The 16,965-nt window shown below is 44.9% G+C and overlaps 1 long non-coding RNA gene across 9 annotated transcripts; it reads left to right on the top strand.

The window, feature by feature from the left end:
* The first annotated feature begins 230 nt into the window (after positions 1-230).
* Positions 231-6,231, top strand: LOC119269827. Of its 9 annotated transcripts, none has more exons than XR_005133743.1 (12): positions 231-873; positions 959-1,002; positions 1,214-1,257; positions 1,841-3,518; positions 3,591-3,652; positions 3,736-4,096; positions 4,575-4,631; positions 4,719-4,921; positions 5,019-5,098; positions 5,179-5,273; positions 5,507-5,597; positions 5,820-6,231. It is a non-coding gene; the product is annotated as an uncharacterized LOC119269827 (long non-coding RNA). The 9 variants fall into 9 exon arrangements; XR_005133744.1 differs by having other exon boundaries at positions 4,575-4,646; XR_005133740.1 differs by having other exon boundaries at positions 4,575-4,683; positions 4,779-4,921.
* The last annotated feature ends 10,734 nt before the right edge of the window (positions 6,232-16,965 follow it).

Here is a 16,965-nt window from a genome sequence, read left to right as displayed (position 1 = left end):
ATCCCGTCGCTCGTTTTTCTGTACCTCCCGTGATCGGCCCAGGGGCAGCTGACGAGTGGGCCACGCTTGCGTGTGGGGTAGCCTTGCAGCGACACGCTCATTGCTTGTTTCTGTCGATTAAAAGCAGGGGCGGGTCGGTCGTGGGCTGTGGACAATGGATCGTGGGTGTCCTGCTCGCCAATCGCGATCTGGAAAAAGAAACCCTACGTCCACCAGCCGATCCCGCAGCCGCCTCCCCCGCTTCCTCCGCAATCCCGCAGCCGCCTCCCCCCGCGCCTCGCCCCGCAGCCGCCTCCCCCGCATCCTCCGCGCCTCTCCCTGTGCCACCCATCTCCGCCTCCTCTCCCATCTCCTCCCTGCTGCTGCTGGCCATCGCACCCTCACCATCGACGATTGATGCGGCCGACAGCGAGCGCCGGTGAGCGACCGGGAGGCCGCCACCTCTCCTGACCTCCTCCCAGGTTCCCGATCTGGAGCGGCGAGGCCAACCCCCTCTTCACACGCAGATGCTTTTCTCTTCCCTCAGTTCCCTCTCTCTCTCTTCCCTGACCCTCTCGATGGCCAGAGGGGGGTGACTGGGTGGATCAGGTGGCGGTGATGTCAGAGCTCGAGGCGGAGATGGCGGAGCTCGGGCTGGAGTGCTCACGGGATGACGGATTCAAGGGCTGGAGCTCTCACGGGCTGGAGGTGCTCAGGCTAAAGGCAGTTGAGGACGCCCTACGGGCGAGCTGGAGGTGGAGGCGTTGAGAGCCCTCCCCCCATCTCTCATTTTCTCCATTTCTTTCCCTCCAACATCTCACTACTGCTTCTGTATGGAACAACAGAGGGGATGGGAAGAGGCCTGGAGTTGCTCAGCATCGGTCAACCTGCAAGGTTACATATTTTCTTGCTCTTGTCCTGTTCGATAAAATGGTTGTGGGCTAAACATTGTTTTTTTTTTGTTTCCTTGCCTGTCCAGGTGGTTTGCTCGACCACTCACCGTTGGTTCTGTCAATATGCAAGGTTAGACATTTCTTGCACTTGTCCTGATCAATAAAATGGTTGTGGGCTAAATCATTTTTTTTGTTTTCCATGCCTGTCCATGTGCTTTGCTCAATCGCTCGCCGTTGATTAAATCAATCTGAAGGCTTAGATATTTTCTTGCTCTTGTCATGTTTGATAAAATATCTGTGGGCTAAATCATTGTTTTTTTTTTGTTTCCTTGCCTGTCCAGGTGATTTGCTCGATACCTCGCTGTTGGTTCCGTCAATCTGCAAGGTGAGATGTGCTCTCATATGCCCCCTTGCTTTGTTGGTTCTTTCTATTGCAAGAAGGTGCGCCTTTGTTTGCTCACGGTTGCCCTGGTGGTTCGCTTCCTCCTTGCTTATTGGAGAAGATATTTGTACATTTTGGTTTGTGTGCATGCTTGTGTGTTGTCGTCGGTTTTCAGTGCGTTGCAGTGCCAATTTAGGTTGGTTCTTTGGGTGGAACGTGTGAGTCTATCCAGTGATTCTGTAAACCACCAGACAATATGATTAATGCTTACTGATTTTAGGCATGGTGAATGTTTGCGTTAGTGCTTTGGAAAGTATGTGTATAGTGGGTAGTGGTTGCTGCTTCGTGATGAAGGCAACCCAATGGTTGTGCCACCCAATATTTAATCTGTGTGCTTCATAATGAAATTATCACCTTCTCATTTTTGATGTATGTGCCACCCAATGGTTGCTCATGCCTAATTATATGGATGATGGGCAATGCATGCTTGCTCTGTGGGTTATCTGCTTGTTGTTTTTATGCATCTTCTCTTCATTAATTTATGTTTCCTTGTAGCCCACTGATTTCGTCTAAAACATGCTGCTAGGTTCTTCGTTCGGCTGGATTGTAGGTTGGCTCCAGTCCTTGATCAGTTCTTCTGCAAGGAGAGTTTCAGTGCTCAGCATATTGCAGTAATTGCAGCAGCGAGTTCTATGAAGCACGTCAATGGAGGGGACATAGTCAATGACAATCGCCTACCATTTAATTAGATGGTTTGCCAGTTTCTTCCTGTAGATAGTATCACAGTGATGCGATTCAGATGTTTATAATTCTTTTCCAACATTCCATATTCTTGTATTCATTCATTTTGAAACCACGGAGGCCATCGCATTATGCATTGGTTAGACTAGGTAATTTCTGTTAAGGTATAATTTTTCTATCAATATGCCAAGATCGACTGTTCGCCTCATCTTTATTCTGCAAATGTCAAAATGTCCAGAACAAAAATTTCAAGCTTTTAGACCTTACATATGTTATGAACTTATGAAGTTATGATATATGTCTAAATTCAGCTGGATCTTCAATTAAATCCTGAATTCTATAGATGTTTTATCCTTTTCTACATCTGAGTATACACTAATTAGTTAAACCTTTTCTTTTCCGGATCTGCATTCCACCTGTACTAATTGCCAGATTATATATGTGTTTGTGTTCATTCTTAATTTAAACTAGACCTAGCTGTATATACTACAAAATTTGTTAAATTTGCGCTGGGCAGGTTTCCATGATGAGTTCGTAGCCTTTATGAAGTTGCTGCTGCTTGTTTTCTGTAATCATTGCTCATTTCTCGTCTCCATAGCAGAAAATTTGATTCTTGCATCTAACCCTGATCCTGATGGTGAAATAATTGCTTGGCACAATAAAGAAATGCTTGAGTGGCATGATGTGTTGGGTTTCCATGTTTTACTGTCATTTACATGAGGTGGCAGTTTTGGCTACCTCCACCCGCCTTAGTCTGTTTATTTTTAAGTGGGAAGTGATGAATCGAACAAGGAGGAAGGACGACGTGCTTGTTCTTTCCGGCGTGGGTTTACTAAACTTTGTACATATGAATTTCACCTCATATTTTCTTCCTGGCTTGATAAGAACTGAACAATATAATTTGGTTTCTCATGTCCAGTATTCCAGATTGAGTAATGCTAGAGATATGCGACCCTTAGCCCAGTTTACGAAATGCTTTATTAGGTGTATTTTTCTTTCATGTACATAGCTGGGAGTAGTCTAATAGCCATTTTTTAAGGATAAACAAGGCTTACTGTACGTAAGGTTTGAGATTACCCCATTTCAAATAACTAAAGGAAATCACTATTCCTCAAATGCAGGTTATTGGTTTATTTTATTTCGTATGGCATGTTTTTGTTTCAGTTCTTTGTTTTTTCAATCCATTGCTTTCTAGCAGTCTTCATGATAACAGAGATTTGAGAAGGATCTCTCTCTGTAGCTGTAGGTGATAACTTTTTTGTACTGAAACTACAAAATTATTTGTTCTATCTAATGTCGTTTCTATCTCCACTAAGAGCTTTCAGCCTGCAAGCACCCAGTTATCCTTCTAAGTTGGCAGGATTGATGAAACCTTTAAGCCTGAACTAGCATCCTTTGGATTTGGGGGTGCATCATGCACATCTGGAGCATCATCTTCTGCTGAGAGCTCAGGCATGGCGGTGCCCATTCTCACGTCTTTCGCTACAGTATCATCTACACTTGTAGAGCTACCTCCGGATGAGGTATAACTGATGCTGGTTTCCTCTTTCAACTTACTTTTCAATCGTTTAACTCTTGTGCTACTTGTTCGGCAGATGAACACTCCTATATCTGCATTCAGAGCAAAAGGACAGGTTGCTATGCCTAAAACACCCAGGTATCAGCCCTTCCTTTGTTTTGTCCTATACATTCTGAAGATTCTTTTTCTTTGCCTATGACTGATATTTTTGTTTTAAACAGCAAATCACCATGCCCAAAAAGCGCTTGCCGCAAACTTGTCTTGAGCTCTCTAAGTCTAAGGGTGCAGCGCTATCTGGCTCTGCTCCCAAGTTGGCTACCCAGACTGAAGAAGTTGTTCCTGCTGGAAATGTTGTTCAGCCTGCATCCATGCCAAATATACATACCTATGTTTGATATGCAAATGAGTTTGATTTCATCTTCGTGCCAGCAAGGAAATTCTACCTGTTAAGAAACAAATAGAGTTTTGATGTTACATTATTGATTGGCTTGGTTCTTCCTGGTGCAGTTCTAAGTTCCAGTACTTTTGTTTTTTGCTTGCTCATACCTTTTAAGAAGCTACTAAATGCAGGTTCACTGTCAGGTTGGTTAGATGTTCTATAGATCACTATATATGCAGGTTCATTAGCTATCCAAGAAAATTAGTGTCAGGTTTCAGTATCCAGTAGGCTAGATTCCTTGTCAGGCTCGTTTATTGTTTTGTTGCTCACCAATGCATTGTAGATTAGATGTCTAACCAATAAAATCAGCCTCTGGTCTAAGAATCTGATGGGTCTTTTGTCCTTTGAAAACAAAAACATCCTTCTTTATACATCTAAAAAATGGTTTCTTCTTCACTGATGTGTGTGATGCTATTTGATCAAGCTTTGTTTCCCACGACTGCTATGTTCAAATTAATAAGAGCCTGGATAAAACAACCTTTTACCTTCATAGTAATATGCATTCTTCTTTCTTTCCTCTTGCATGTACATCCAATTCTTGTTGTTGCAAGCAAAATGACTTGCTTTGTAGCCTTGTGATCTTCCCACATTTCGGCTAAGAACCTTTCTAAAAATCTTCAGGGCGACATGCGCATTAAAAGGCTCCAGCCTGTTGTTGATGCTTCTGGGCTTGACAAGGTTGGCGGACCCGAGGTTGTTAAGAAGCACATGATGCCGTCATCTTTTGCGGGTGGGCTTTGCTGACTGAAGATTTCCATGATGCAGTGGCTGTTTCGCAAGTCCATGGCTCGCCTGATATATTCACAACCTTTGCATGTGATCCAGAGTGGCCTGAGAGAATTGAGACCCTTGAACATGGGCAAAAAGCAGTCGATGGAGCTGATATTACCATTCAAATCCATCAGATAAGCTACTTGACTACCTGCACACAATCAGGACTGGGCAAGTGTTTGGGACAGTGCTTGCTGGTACTATGCCCAGTACCTTTTCTTCCTCCAATTCATTGTTTCTTACCCACATGTCGTACTTTTCCTGTTTTACATTTACCCTGCTGCTGCTTTGCAGTTGTCCACACCGTGGAGTTCCAGAAAACGGGGGTGCCCCATGCACATATCCTTGTTTGGCAGGAGAAGAACGATGATCAGGTGGCCACACCAGCTTTCTCTTTTATTGTTGTTGATTTTTCCTTTGATGATTCCCAGTGATCAACATATCCCTGTCACAGGCCCCTGCACTTGCTGATGTTGATCCAGATGCTTGTACTGCTGCACCTGCCAACAGCGTGGAAGCGGCGGTTGCTCAGCCAGCTAGGCTTAACAGGTACACTATATCTATACAGTGAGACATAAAATGCTATTGACTATTTATCCAGATTGGGAATAGACGAATGAACCATAACAAATTTGCTATTATCAACCCCAACATAATTCAGCTTCTGAATTTTGCTGCCTCACATTCATTATTTTGTCTTGTTGGCCTTCTATTTATATTCATATAGAATATAAATACGCATTACTAACGTATGCCTTTTATTGAAAACTTCATAATTTCAGGATTGCCACTACTGCTGCTGCTGCATCAACCATTTCATAAAACAATGATAGGTCCCTAAGCAATCTGCGCTTCAAAATGAGCGTCTGTGTGGTATGTCTACTCACGCAACTAATAATCTTTTCACTGCTTCACTTTTATCTTCCTCTCAAATCAGCTCATACATGTATTCATGTCCACGCCTTCTGCCAATAACTGATAGGCTACAATGCTACATGTATAATAAGCTTTGCTGCAGTAGCAATTTTCCTCCTATAAACTTTCCGGTACCATGTTGAGTTCTTAACTTATGAATATTCTTGTATTTTTCCTCAGGTTGTTTTGGCCTTTACTACCTTCTCCTTCGCTACTTTCAAGCCCGCAAGAACAAGTGAACGCTGCATGGCCACCGCTGTCTTCCGGCAACACCCTTTTAAACAGTCTACTGTTATGTTACTTGCATGTTTGCAATCCCGGTTTTGGCAGTCATAAAGACAAGCCAAAACTCCTTCATACTTTTCCCTGTTTAAATCCGAACGGAGCAACTTCCATATTCCGTGGATAACGCTATTAGACCTCTTTTGCTTTACCCTCTCTCTCGAATGACTGTTTCAATCTACTGTAAGTATTTGTTCACTCAATCGCCTACTGTATCTGCTATTCCCAATGCAATATTAGCTGTTCTAGAGCTTACATTAACAAATTGGGGAAATGTATGCCCTAATTCAATTTTTTCAAAAGTATGCCCCCTCTTAGGCCGAAGAGTGCCTTTTCAGCTTTAATGAGGTCGACAAGGTGCCTTCTTAGCTTTAATGAGGCCGGAGGAGTCTTACTTTCATTTTTTTGACTTAAGCTCTACATTTCCCAAATTTGATAAGAAAATAATACTTAAAAAAAATGTATGCTCGCCATTCCCAAATTTTTATTTACCAGCAGATCGTAGTGAACTCAGGTAACTTAATTATAGTTGGTTTATTTGTTCACGGGAAAAAACTCCCAACTGTCGAGAGAGGACTGCCTACAAATATTATAGTTAGTTTATTTGCTTGCGGGGAAAAAATGAACGCACATTATTATAATTTGTTAATAAATAATGTCAACAAGTCCTCCTCCAATACCTGGCTTGCATTCGGCCTTTGCGCCATGGGCGCAACGGGTCATCTAGTATTTAGGAACGACGGGAGTAAAATGTAAGACATCTATGCTCCTCAGTTCAATATTTAAAATGAACATGAAACTGAAACATGAATATTAAGTCTAGTACTACAGTACATGCAAATGTTGTGTTTAGGCGGAGCTATGATTGTTGAGGGTCAACCCCTCGACCTTAGATAAAATTGTGGAGCTCTGTTTAGGGTTGTTTAGATTATATTTGTCCCCGCCCTCCCAATCACCGATTGGTTGTGCACCCCCCACCCTCCTCCCCGGGAGAATATCATGTGCCCCCATACCTTAGATGTTATATGCCGATACGAGTTGCTTGGAGCTTGTAGATCTGAGATATAGCAGCTCACATGATGTGTCTTAATATTTTTGCAGGAAACCTTGATGAGTTTGAGAATTGCACACAATTTGTACAAAAACTACATAGATGCCCTTTGATCCCATATCCAACGACCTCGAAGCTCATATCACCGTAGCATCAAAGATGAAGGAGGACATCATATTCTCCTGTATGTAAGAATATCATGTGCTACCACACCTTAGATGCTTTGGTGATACAAGCTCTTCGGAGGCGTTGGATTTGTGACCCAACACCTCCTCGGTGGTTCGAATGGCTTTTTGCAGAAAAGCCCCAAAAGAGTTCTGCCACTCTTACAAGCACAAAGACTGCTCCGATGCCATTGGATCTCAGATCAAACGACCTCCAAGCTCGTATCACCGTAGCATCCAAGCTGTGATAGCACCTTATGTTTTCTCGCATGGGAGAGTATGAGGTGCTCCCGCACCGTAGATTCTATGGTGATACGAGTTCAGTGAGATCTAATGGTCCACAGTAGGAGGTTTGAATGTTTCTGCAATATACGGCTGATAGAGTTTGGGAAATGCGCAGAAAGTACAAGTACTACGCATGTGCCATCTGATCACTGATCATACGACCTAGATGCTCATATCACCATAGCCGGTAATTAAGCTACGGGGAGCACCTAATATGAGCACCGGGGAGCCGTTGGATCGAAGATGCAGCAGCACACACACAAGGCCTGAATGTTTTATTTGCAAAAAAAAACCTTTGGAGAGCTTGGAAATTGCGCATAATTACAAAGACTACTCCCAAGCCATTGGATCTCACTTCCAACAGTGTAAAAACTCATATCACCATAGTATATAAGCTGCGGGGTGGATGTGATATTCTATGCCGCTGTCATTTTTGTTCGTAAACTTGCAAAAAACGTGTAAGTCGTGCTGTTACTTGTCCTAACCGCGCAAAGTGTTTGTTCGAAAAAACCATCCTACACTGAAATATCGGAACAACACACGGGGGTCTCACTTGTCATTAATCAAATTTGGACCTAAAACTAACAAATCTGAAAGACGAGATTCGAACTGGCAACCTAGAGTACAAAGCATAAGTCGATAGCCTGAAAAAACGAACGGTTGTTGGCTTTGTCCCATAACTTGATTTTATACAGTACTTGCGTTGAGTAGAGTAGAGGGAGTGCCTCGTCAACACGTGCATGACCGTTGTCTCACTTACTCGTGGGTCCCAGGTCTGCGATCTCAATCTCTCTTCTCTCCATCGTCTAACCTTTGCACGGGCACACACGAAGAGCGGCGCTAGCTTGCCGTGGTGTTATTACAACTAAAAAAAGCTTGGAAAATAGAAGAATCGCCTAGAACAAGAGACGTTGTGGCTGGTCGAGACGGAGCTAACCACATCTATCCTCCGTGCCACGTTTGCATGATGAAGCTGTGTGGCTAGTGGGGTGTTTTCGACCGACTGGCTGGGTCCCGAGGTCGAACCATAGGTACTACGTCTGATACAGTATATTTTTGCACGCACATTTTTCCTCCGTGCCGAGACGTGGCACACTCTACCGTGCGGTTTCGAGGTCCTCCCGGGTGGTGCATGCATATATTATTCCTGATGTGGGATGCCCTACCACGCGTTTTCTGGGTCCTCCTCGGTCGTAGTGCTGAAGCAAGTAAATGAGTCGTCAAATCACGAAAGACCACCTTTCCCGCTGAGTACATCAGTGAAGCACGGTGGCTAGCTAGTTGGGCTAGTTCGAATGATTAGCTAGGCCGCTGCCACATTTGTTTTTTCACCCCTTTTTTATCTACTTGCCGGCAGGTAAATTTAAATATCCACCACGGCGTTGCTCTGGTGTTTGGGTGCAGCAGGATTTTTAATTTTTTGATTGACGGGAGCAGGCGTGGCAGGATTTTTAATTTTTTGATTGAAGGGAGCAGGCACGACAGCAATTAGTAACGATGACTCCGCCTGTAAAAACCCACTGCTCCCTGATGTGAGGAGGCGTCGACTGGTGTTTTACCGTGGTGAAAACCAAAAGATTCCCCGCTCCCTCCGCCTTCCCGTAGATTGCATTGCCTTTCAGCCGTTTCGCCCCTTTGCTTCCTCTCCCCATTGCTTCTACCTGGTGCCATGGCGGCGCAACAGATCACGGAGTCCGAGGTGAGGCGCTTGACACTGGCTCCCGTCGACCGGGAGCGGGCGGTTGCACCTTGCATCACCAACGTCGTGCGCCTCGAGAAGCAGAGGGACTTCGGTGGTGTTTAGGCGCCCTCTGCATGGGCATGTCCATGTCTCGGCACAACATGACCGTTGGATCAAACTCAGACGATGCAGATCAGTCACTGTAGCACAAAGCGTGTGGGTGTGTTTGGTTGCATTCTCATCTCAATATAGTTGTTTCCTCTTCGTGTATTTTTGTCAACCTACTAGTGTGGACTCATGCACCCTTCATGCACTGTGCCAAACACCCAAAAGTGGGTCGAGAAGGGAACTTTTCCTCCCATCCCGTGCACCCTTCATACACCCTGCCTAACACTATTTGTGCTTCATATGGTTCATGTTTCATGGAGCACTGTAGCACCGTACTCTCTGTGCGCTGTGGACCTAGTTCTGTTAACATTGATCTCACCGTTCATTCTCGTCCGCACAGTCGAAAAAGCGGTACTATGTTACATATAGGAGTAGTTTACATGCGCACAACATCATTTGTTATCGTCATATCTTACTAAACTAGCAACAAGATTGTGTAGTACTGACGTATGACCCACTGCACATGCCTATTAGTAGGAGCACTGTGTACGTTCAAGTGGCTGACGTGTTTCGCACTCCTCTGTCGTAAGAGTGGAAATGCTTGTTGTAATCATTTTCTTCTTCAGAAAAACAGTGGACACGCTCTACCATGTGGATCCTCCTCCAGCCATGCACTAAATTACTCACTTTCGCCGACGTGTGCGACAGCCAGCACCTGGGTCCACCAGCCATGCACTAAATTACTCCGTAGTAGAGTGACGGTAGACTACCCTGATCGAACCACCGCAGTAATGCCCAATGAGCCATCAAATCACAAAAACCCCTCCTTTCCAGCAGTAAGTTGGACGGACGAAGCAACCATCATTTCACTCTTCTCTCCCAGCTTCCTCTCTTGGATGGACGCCGGAGCACCGGCCGACATGATGTCTATGGCTCTGGCCAAAACCGTCGAGGCTCAAGATACGAAGAAGCGCAAGCACCCCGCCGAGACTACTGCAGACAAGCTCAAAGCCACCACGCTATCCAAGCCCCCCTCTCCGGGATCCCTCATCAAGCAAGTCCAGGTAATGTCTCTTGTTGACGATCTTTTTCTCGATCTTGATCGTGTTTTTTAATCTAACACGCAGTACTAGTATTGGTAGTACAACTTTCTGGGTGATCTTGCATGTGATTTTAGTGTGCCAAATGATGGTTCTAAATTCCTCTTTTGACCAAAACATGCGAGATGTTGACACTGATTTCTTATAGATTACTTTCAACTACTCCCTCTGTCCCAAATTTCTTGTCTTAGATTTGTCTAGATACGGATGTATCTAATACTAAAATGTGACTTGATACATCCGTATCAAGACATATCTAAGACAAGAATTTTGGGACGGAGGGAGTACTTTATGAACATCAATGCTACCTTTTAAGAGGGTATATTTGCCTCAGTAACTTGTGTTATGGATATTGCATGTAATCCCTCTGCTCTCATGCCTTTGAAGACATGTTCTAGTGTCTTTGTTCACTCATTTCTGTGCGTATATGTAGTCATATATGGAGTATAATATCAAAAATCATCTTATATTTCTGAACGGAGGTAGTAATAAAATATGGTTTTTGTTTGAATTAGAACCAGGTCCGCGGTGGAGATGAAGTTCTCAAAGTCATGCCGTGTGAACTAGAAGACCTAATGATGAGTTCTACTGCTGAACTATCCAGCTACTGTGTCCTTGTCGCCACGTGTCCTGAACTAGTGTTTTCCTGTAGCATTGTTGTCAGGCGTGTTCTGGAGGCTGTACTTGACCACAACAATTTCCTGGTTGTGCCTTCGATTACGAAGGGTGTGGTTCTTGTAAAGCTTCCCAACAAATCTGATGCGGCCTATCTTCATCATCATGTTTATGAGTGGAAAGACCACTCTGTTAGCTTCTCCAAGGTTGACAAGATGGTGATGGTGCATGTAGACATCTCACACGAAGTCCATGGCCTAGTCAGTTATGCGGGGTTCATCCCATAGGTCGGTGGCAAGAAATAGTCTGCATAGTTTAGTTAGTGCAACTTTGCTTGTCTGTAGTAAGTACTATTGTTCAGTACTTGATTTGTGTTTGTGAACCCTGTATTGTTTATTAGTACTGCCGCTTTTGGTGTGTGGTCAGTCCTGAGAACGGTCTATGTTAATGTCTGTCCACTCAATTCAGTATGTATATTTTGAAGTATCCAGATCATATTTTTTGTGAGGACGGTTTATCAATTATGGTTACACTCCAATATCTGTATGCATTGCAAGGTTTATCGCACCCACCAGGATTTCCAGTCCCATGGATGTTCGGTCCATACGATTTGTCACGACCTTTGGACTGTCCTACTTGTGGGAGTAGGCGGGGCCCCTGCATGCCACGTGTAGTTGGACGATCAATCTTTTGTTTAGTACTTCAACATAGTGATTTCCTGGTAAGGATTCACTCGTGTCACATCAAGTAAATCTTATTGATTTAGTATCTAAATCTTATTGATTTAATGTCATGTTTTCTTTCTTTTCCTGCAATTTTGTGATGCAGGTTTTGCCATGTGACATTCATCACAGAATAAACCGTTTGGTTTGCTCTACGATGGCTATTTTTGCAGGTTTCACTTCTTATGTCGTGTCAGTAATGAAGGCACTGTCCGTCACCTATATTACTGGAAAAAAATTGGATCAATCTGTTGTCTGAGTACAAGCTGAATCCCTATGATGAACTGTAGTTTGGTTTAACAAAAACGCCACAATTAGTCCTTCTCGTGTTTAAAAGAAATGAAGAAAAAAACTGGATCACGGTCACGGATCCTAGTCAAGTTAGAAAGCTGATCATAGCAGACCAGACACGATCGCCGCTGTCTCGCACAGATCGAGCACCGGCAGTTGCTCTAGCACTGACAGCGGCAGTAGCTCAATCTGATCCAGCTAAGGATTGGGCACTGACCGCGTCAGCGGATCAGTATGATCTATCGGAGGATCGGGAATCGACACCGGCACCTGCTCCGACACCGGCACCAGCTCTACAAGGAGCACCATCCCCGGCAGCAGCAGCGGCTTCGACACCTGCAACAACACTTGCACTTGCATCTGCTCCGGCCCATGCAGTTGCACCGGCAACAGACTGGGCTGCAGTTCGCACTTCATATACCAAAGTCCTTATAAAAACCGACATGTCCACCTTCTTGGTAAGCATTGACCGCCCAAGTGCTTCGTTCTTTTTTCTTTCCATGTTGTTTCACATGATTCATTGTGTTAATCTAACTGTTTGGGTATGTCTTCTTGTTTGCAAACAGAGAATTCCTAGAGCAACGAGGGAGTCGTTCAACAATCCGGGCGACCGCGGCCAAGTTTCTCTTACCATGCGCAGCCTTGGTGTGAATGAACCTGCTCAATATACCGTAAGTACAAAGGATGGTCGCATGATGATTGATGCTAAAGGACGGTCAAGGTTCAAATCTAAATCATATCTTGTGGTAGGGGATGATGTCAAAATCGAACTTTCTCGGCAAGGAGAGCTGGTCCAAATCAACTTTGAAATTTTTCAGTAGCAGCACGCAACTGCCGAACTGATCTATCCTCCGAGAGGTTTTGATGTAATAATCTGGCATGGTGAAACAAGTGTCCTGTGTGTATAAGTAGTACGGCAATATTATTTATCACATGGTATATTGTTGATAGAATTGCAACTCTGATTGCTGGTTAGGAACTGTCGCTCGAATTCATTCCAACAGCTGCCGTGCTTTATTCGATTTTGTGTATTCACCTTGCGACAGCATCAAAAACCAGCGCCGTACCGATCGCTTGCAATATGAAAAGCGCTGAGGTAGAACACATGGGCCCCCAAACATGCAGGGTCGGCCTATGGCCCAAAGCCAGAACCGTGAGCCCAAAGTCCTAAACTACCATAAAAAAAGTTGAACCCCCATAATGCCCGTGCGTTGCAGAGGGAGTTTATTTCTCGGCAAGGTGAGCCTGTGATATAAAAGATTTGTATATTTCTTTATAGAGGGAGTATCTCTCTGTCAAAAAATATATTTATGTGTAACTAGTTACTCCTGTCTTTCTACTTCCTTTCGCTGATATGTGGGGCAACCGGCAACGGGGTCCACGTGCCATATGCACAAATCAGAGTGCACAACTTCATGGTAGACACACCCCGGTCGTAGCGCCATGGTAATGCCCAATGAGCCGTCAAATCACAACCCCCCTTTCCAGCTTTAGCAGTAAGCTGGACGGATGAAGCAGCAATATTTCACTGGGCCTGAATCCCCTTCTCCCTCGTCTGCTTGTTCAGAGAAAACCCCCTCTCGGCGATTGCACAGGGTTTTCTCATGAAGAACCAGGTACGAATTCTTCATCCATCCCCGATAAATCCAAGTCCCTTGGTCGCAGGTAATGCTAGGATGGAAGCCGCCACCATTGATGCATTTTTCTTCCTACTATATCTAGTGTGTTTCATTTGCAGTGCCCAAAGTGCGAGTACCCTACAGGTTTCTGCGCCCTCGGCGAGATGCCACACTTGTTTCTTCTCATCGTAACACAACATTTTGAAACGTGCACAGTATGTTCCTAGACTCCTCTTTTCTATCCGGGAGGGTGGGGTTTTTTAAACATGTTGTGTTCTCATATTATTTTTCCTACAGTGTATTATTTGCTCTGCCAGAACACATGTACTCAAGATGCTCGGCCTTTCCATAACTGAATACACTAGTTTAATGGTCACAGTGAAGACAAGCCATGGATATAAGTTCCGAGTTGGGTTCATGAACCAAGAAGATCGCTGCTTTTTTTATGGCCGAACTTGGATAAACTTTCTCGTTACGGACTGAAAGTTGGCACACGAATGTTGATGGAAATAGCAGAACCTGGTCTCATCTTCACTGCGATCTTCCACCCCGATGTTGTTCCAATTGTTCATCCATGTTAGTTTTGTATCTGGTTCTTGCTTGTTTTCTCGATTACTTCTTAATCCACCTATTCTGTCTAACTAATCACAATTTAACTTTAGAAGTAGCAATGAATCTCTCACGAAGATGCTACTTCTAACTAATATTTTCTTATAATTGGTGGCACGTGTAGGTTTTTTCAGAGTTAAGCAGTCTGCTCGTTTGTTACTCTGTAATAACTCGGCTGTTACTAATGGCACTGAAGTTGACTAGATCGACATCCACAAGTTCCTACACTTTATTGATCGTCTTGAGGTCTTTGTGGGGCGTTTCAATGGTGGAAGTCCACATGGGATATGTGTGCCACTACTGCACTCGTTGAACAGGTCCAACTATGTCGAGAAACTTATGGTACGAGCTGTTTTCTGTTATATATGTTGTTCATAAACTATTGCTTGTACACAGTTTTACAGCTGTGATCCTCTTGAAACAGGAACTGTTGAGTTCTATTGTTCCTATACAGATGCCTGACCATGGTCGGGTCAGACTTGCTCTTGGTCACAACATGATGTTTATGTTGACCTACTCAATTCCCCTTGGAGGTGAAAAGATACTTATTCATGGGTGGTCTCAAATAATGAAGGCCCGTCCATCTTGGAGAATAGGACAGAAGATTATGTTCATGCTTTTCCATGGCTCTAAAGCGAATATCCTGTTTATTGACCATGTTTGCGAGATGAAGCTACTTTCAGAAGGTTGTGGATGCGCGGGGTGGCACCTGGGCCTTGTCCTGGGGCTTGGCGGCCTAACCCTTGGTTAACTGTAGGCAAAGTAGCACTGTTCGAGGCGTGCTTTGTACGGTTGAACCTGTATAAGTACTCATACTGCTTTCAGCTTTGGTTGTTAAGTGCCCCTGCTGGTTTCAGTTAAGGTTGTTAAGTACTCCTGCTACTTTTACAGTTTGTCGTGTTTCTTCAGTCCTGTCTTCCTCCAGCTGCCAAAACCAAACCAGCGCCGGCGGGGCCGCCTGCTTCCGCCTCCCACGGCTGGCTGCGCCTCAGCGCACGCATCGCCGCCCCACCGTCTCCTAAATCGTTAACGCCGACGTCCTTCGCGTGCTTTGGTGCGCTCGCCGTGGTGCCACCCTCTCGCGTTGTCAACATGGTCAACAAACAACGGGAATCGGCAGAAGTACGCGCAAAGGATGATAGTATGGGCCCACCACGCCAGCGTATGGAAAAATAAAATGCTTCCTCCTAGTGTTTTCCTGACATCTGGGACCCATGACATTGTGAGCGTATATAGTCAATAGACAAGAGAACAGCACAAGATCGGCTGACACCTGGGACGTGGCTACTCGAGCAGTATTTTTTTGGTATTGTTGAGACGGAGCAAGGTTTGAACTGGGCTGTGGCCCGTCTAGCCCAAGCTTATATTTTATGTTCACCATGTGACCAGCCCAGCTATTTTTTCTTTGTGAAAATGAGGCCAGTTTATTTTTTCTGAAGAATACCCAATCCAGGCCTACTTATTTTTCTACGCCCTAATGGGCTACAACTCTTTCAAAACGCTTGCAAATCTTGAAAGTAATATGAAATGGGTTGTAAATATAAAAACAGATGACAAATTGGCAATTACTTTATAATTTCTGAATTTTTTCACATTTTCAGATTCCTATTTCACTAGGCATTAACCTAATTTAAATATATCTTCAAAGTACTTTAAATCTGGCTCGAATTTTCGGTATTAAAAATAGTTTGGAACCCACAGAAATATGCGAAATTGGACCTGGCCAACCAAAAAACGACTGCAATAAATTGCATTAGAAGTTGCCATGAGCTATATATAAATTATTAAAAAAAGAGGGAGTGGTCTGACTTATGGGCCTGTTTAGTTGACGCGTATGCAAGATTTTTTTAGTTATTATATATGTCAACGAATTATTCTAGCAGACATAACCGTTGGATGTCAATCCAACGGTCGTCGTGTTTCTTTAATCTCTGATCTTCTTGCTCCAGCCGCCAAAGCAGCGCCGGTGGGATCGCCTACTCCTGCCTCCCGTGGCCGGCTATGCTGTCGTGCAGGCCTCAGCGCCCCCTACTACTCCCACCGCTGGCAGGGCATCCCTCTACTCACCCACACCCCCTGTTATTCTGCAGCGACGGCAGCCTCACACTGCAGCCGAACCGGCGAACCCTCGTACTCCTCTCCACGTGGGCTTCCACTGCCGCGTCTAACCCAGCTCCGCATCGTCCCCTTCCTAGGCCCCGCCATCGTCCACCGCTGTGGTGGTCTTGGCGCGGCGTGGTCAATGTGGTCAACGACTGACTTCCATCGGAAGAGTACTATACGTGGAGATGCTGACAGCTGGGTCCACGGCAGCCGCAAGGAAGTGCCTCCTTATTATGCGGAAAATAATTATTCCTCCACCTGACAACAGGGACCCACCGGACGGGCCACCAGTATTTCACGAAAAAAAAACGTTTCCCCCTGACTGTTGGGACCCACAGGACGGGCCACCGTATTTCGAGAAAAAAGTTTCCCCCGTTGTTAGCTCGGACCCACCGGAAGTGCCTCCTTATTACGCACAAAAAAATGAATACCTCCTGCTAGCTGGAACCCACCTTGATGGGAGGCTGACTTGTGGACCTACTAAGTTGACTGGGATGGAGACCTTTGTCAACTTTAGTCAATATATGAATGATTCTAGCTCTAGTGACTGTACGATGTCCATCCAACGGCCGTTTTGCTTCTTCAATCTCTGGTCTTCTTGCTCCAGCCGCCCAAAGCAGCGTCGGTCGTGCCACCTGCTCCTACCGCACATGGCCGGCTGTGATGCCGCGGAGGCCTCACTGCCCCTACTACTCC

The sequence above is a fragment of the Triticum dicoccoides genome, chromosome 3A (assembly GCF_002162155.2).
Source record: "Triticum dicoccoides isolate Atlit2015 ecotype Zavitan chromosome 3A, WEW_v2.0, whole genome shotgun sequence".
Classification (NCBI taxonomy): domain Eukaryota; kingdom Viridiplantae; phylum Streptophyta; class Magnoliopsida; order Poales; family Poaceae; genus Triticum; species Triticum dicoccoides.
The sequence above is the reverse complement of the archived record's forward strand: the minus strand, read 5'-3'. Positions and strand labels throughout refer to the sequence as shown.